This window comes from Gekko japonicus, unplaced genomic scaffold, assembly GCF_001447785.1.
Source record: "Gekko japonicus isolate JY-2015 unplaced genomic scaffold, Gekko_japonicus_V1.1 scaffold2029, whole genome shotgun sequence".
Lineage (NCBI taxonomy): Eukaryota > Metazoa > Chordata > Lepidosauria > Squamata > Gekkonidae > Gekko > Gekko japonicus.
Genome location: NW_015167596.1, coordinates 293,400 through 297,796, shown reverse-complemented (window position 1 = coordinate 297,796; position 4,397 = coordinate 293,400). Strand labels below are relative to the sequence as shown.

The following is a 4,397-nucleotide window of genomic DNA, read 5'->3' as shown; positions in this document are numbered from 1 at the left end:
GAGCGAGCGTTTTGGCTACGGCATAGATTAGTTTGCTCTGGAGCCTTCCTTCCTGAGCTAAGACAGAAAGGTGTGAGCCGGAGGCTAAAAAACTGCAAGCCAGCTCGCACTATCTTACCTTAGAGGGAACACTGGCTGGTCTCCCATCCAAGCACTAACCAGGGCCGACCCCGCTTAACTTCTGAGATCTGACGAGATCACGCTTGCCCGGCCCACCCTTCTCCTGGGCTTCCTCAGTCTGGAAGTGGCAGCACACGGAAGCATGCTCGCAGAACTGCCTCTGATCTTCTCGGGAGCGCCGTGCAGAGCGAAAATGGCAATGCTGTCAGACCTACGCTTAGCGTTGCCAACCTCCAGGTGGCACCTGGAGATATCTTGCTATTACAATTGATCCCCAGACTACAGAGAGCAGTTTCCCTGGAGGAAGCGGCTGCTTCGGAGGGTGGACTCTATGGCATTATATCCTGCTGAGGTGCCTCGCCTCCCCAAGCCCCACCCTCCCCAGGCTCCACCCCCAAATCTCCAAACGCAGAGCTTGCCACCCTACCTGTACCGGTTACCTACAAGAAGCAGCAGCAGAGATTGGATTTATACCCCACCCTTCACGACCTGAAGGAGCCTCAGAGAAGCTTACAATCTCCTCTCCCTTCCCCTCCCCACAGGTGGGGTAGGTGGGGCTGAGAGAGCTCTTTCAAGAACTGCTCGTGAGAGAACAGCTCTGAGAGAACACGTGACTGACCCAAGGTCACACCAGCAGCTGCACGTGGAGGAGTGGGGAATCAAATCGGGTTCTCCCAGATTAGAGTCCGTGCTCTGAACCACTACACCAAACTGGCTCTCACTACAACCTTAGGGACTCCCCCGATGCCCAACTTTGGTCGCTCTTTGGAGCCACTCCCGTCCCAGAATGTTGACGTTCCTTTGCCGAGAGCACATACCCACCTTGGCTCTTGTGCACTTAGTTTTTCTTCAGTGGTAAGCAAATGTTTACTCTTGGGGCAGATGGTATGCGCAAACCACTCTGGCTTGACCTCTGAAGTCTCTTCCTGAACGAGCTCCCGCTCCTGACGGGTTCAGAAATAACTGCCCTGCGATTAATCAACCTGTCGGCCCATTTAAAGAACTGGGGTTGATTCGGCCTCACCTACGGGATGAAGGACTCCCACCCCTCCCGCTCGTTCTGCTCAACCTGTCACCTGCAACCATAATGGAGTAACGGCCCCTCTTGCCACCGCTGCCCACCCCTCCCCTCCTGCCCCAGCGCCCCAGTTTGCATCCCCACCGTGTCACTATAACTTTGGAAACTGCCTATTAAAAATAATGGCCCTGTGGCAGAAGTGGAATGATGAATGAAGAAGTCTGGCTGCTGTTCCTCGGGGGGGGGAATGTGCAGAATTTTCCGGGCTCTGCTAAAAGAAAAATGTGTCAACGCTTAAGAGGTTTGTCTTGGACTTTCTCTCTTTTAAAGAAAGCCTCTCGTTTTTCATCCGTCCACAACAATTTTCATCCGTCCACAACAATACCCCGACCTGGAAAAACATAACACAGTAATGTAATGAACCTTCCAATTGAAGGCCTGCATTTTGTCTCCCTACCCTGACAAGGGGCGATTCTGCATCGGCTTTTCCCTCCCTTGTTTTACGAGACCCACCTTGGAACAGAAATCCCCCTCTGCAATGCATGTTGCTTTCACTTCCTTTGACCACCGGATTTTATGGTAGCCTCCACACCCCTTGCTGCTTTCGCTTCCTTTGATCGTTGGGTTTTATGGTACCTTCTGCATAGATTTATGGCTGTTTTATGGCCATTCAGGGGTGACTTTGCAGTCAGTACGGCGTTGCCCCGGGGGTATTTGGATGTGGTTTCGAGCTGTGCTTTTTCCTCCTAGTTGAGAAAATGTGGAGCAAATGCTAAATGCAGAATCGCCCGTGGTTTTCACCTTTCTTCCCTTCCCCATAGGGTAGGCTTCCTTCCTTCTTTTGGCGCAAGGAACATGGGAGGCCTGTGCTGTCTTTGTAATCTAGGGATGCCAGCCTCCAGGTGGGATCTGCGGGTCTCCCAGAATTACAGCTCCTCTCCAGATTACAGAGATCAGCTCCCCTGGAGAAAATGGTTGCTTTGGAGGGTGAACTCCATGGCATTGTACCCTACTGAGGTCCCTGTCCTCCCCAGGCTCCGCCCCCAAATCTCCAGGAGTTTCCCAACCCGGATCTGGCAACCAGACCTCCTCCATTCCCTGCTGGGGGCCGGGGGGGACACTGCCACAGGGCCATTATTTTTAATAGGCAGTTTCCCAACCCGGATCTGGCAACCAGACCTCCTCCATTCCCTGCTGGGGGCCAGGGGGGGACACTGGCCACCCCATTGTGATCATCTGCTTATTTACAAATATATAGGTTGAGCAGGTATTGCAGAAGTGGACGCACAGGCAGTGTCAGTTCATAGCACCAGACCTGGGCCACCTCTCCAAATCCAAGTAATACTTACTTCTCACTCTTCCTTAAGTACAGACACAACAGTGCATTTTTCTTGTTCCAGTCTAAAAAGAGCCCAGCCTTGTGTTTTTGATGTGTCACCAAGAGATGGGGGTCCCTTTGCACTCACCCGACCTTCCGCTGCCTCCTGGCCAAGTCAAACTGGGGTCCCCCCCCCCGGTTGTGGATGAAGACCGGGGCCCGGGGGAGCAGTTTTCGCTTGCCTCTGGACGTGGTCGCTCGCGGCAGGGCTGCAGCCTGGAGGCAAACAGAGCACGGGTTTTATTTAGACACCCCCTCGCTTTTCTCCTCAGTGGGGGCCCAACACAGTTCACGGCCTCCTTCGCCCTTCCTCCATTTTATCCTTACAGCCCACCCCGTGTGAGGGAGATGAGGCTGGGAGAGAGCGACTGGCCCAAGGCCACCTGGTCAGGTTTCCATGGCAAGGTGAGATTTTGAACCTGGGCCTCCCAGTTCTTAGTCCAGCACTCTAGTCCACATGGCCCTTGCAAGGGAAAGGGGAGAGCCACAGCCAGGAAAAGCAGATGGGATCAACGGATCGCCAGCCTGGCTCGGTGTGGTGCTCACCTGAATCAAAGCAGGATAAGGTTGAGGGTATCGCTGGAATATGTTGTCGAAGGCTTTCGCGGCCGGAGTTGTTGTGGATTTTCCAGGCTGTATGGCCGTAGTCTAAAATGCCAAGACCATGGCCGTGCAGCCCGGAAAATCTGCAACAACTAATGCTGTTGTTGCATTATTCATGGCCAAACCGTGACCTTACGGGGAACACAGAACACCAGGAAAACTGAGAAAATTTTGAGATATTCTTATCTGCTTGTGTCTCTGGCTCACAGGGTAGTGGGAAATGCCAGGCCGAGGGCAGGGTGTAACCAGCCTGAATGCCTTTCTTTCTTGTTTGCCTCAACTGAGTTTTGCATCACACATGCATAGATACCCTGGCTGCTTCTTGAACCAGGGTTTACAAAGGTAAAGGTTCCCTTGCTCGAAAGCCAGTCGAATCTGACTCTAGGGTTGCGGTGCTCATCTCCGTTTCAAAGCCGAAGAGCCAGCGCTGTCCGAAGACGTTTCCGTGGTCATGTGGCCGGCATGACTGAACACCAAGGCGCACGGAACGCTGTTACCTTCCCACCGAAGTGGTCCCTATTTATCTACTTGCAATTTCTTGCTTTCGAACTGTTAGGTTGGCAGGAGCTGGAACTAGAGACGGGAGCTCACTCCGTCATGTGGCACCCGGGTCTCGAACTGCTGAACTACTGACCTTCCACAGCCAGCAGTTCAGCGTCTTAACCACTTGAGCCACCACAGCTTTTACAAAAAAAAAGGGGGTTTACAAAAGGAGGATGTTTTTCCAAGGGTGGACTCTGATGTTCATATCACCATGTGCAAAGATACACCAGCCGTAACCCTGTCACGGAGCACTGTTCCCTCTAAGCTGAGTTAGTATGAGCTAGATCACCGTTTTTTAGCCTCCGGCTCACACATCTTGGTCCTAGCTCAGGAAGGACGGCTCCAGAGCAAACGAATTCATGCAGCAGCCGCATCTCCCGCTCACGATTTTAATGCCAGTAGCTCACAAAGTCGAAATTCTGCTGAGGAGACACCACAGCTTAGAGGGAGCAGTGATGTCTGTCTGATGTTTTGCTTTTCAACTAAAGCAAAGGTTCACCTGTGGCGTTGATGAGGGCTGAACTGGGTAGGGTATCCCTGAAAGCCAGGGCAAATGTAAGAATCCTCTCGTATTGGAGGAAATGTTTAGAACGACCTCAGGATATTCTAGGTGTACAAAGTTTTGGATTGCTGTTGAAATCCTCGAAAAGATTAGATGATCACTTGAATTCTATTTTATTGAAATACTCAATCCCCGACGACTTATTGATAAATGAAAACCAAAAGTCTAAATTG

General features: G+C 52.0%; 1 protein-coding gene across 1 annotated transcript in view; it reads left to right on the top strand.

Annotated features, from left to right (window-relative positions):
* Positions 1–4,397, top strand: part of LOC107112797 (chromosome unknown open reading frame, human C9orf9) — a 13,387-nt gene that overhangs the window by 456 nt on the left and 8,534 nt on the right. The window lies entirely within an intron of this gene.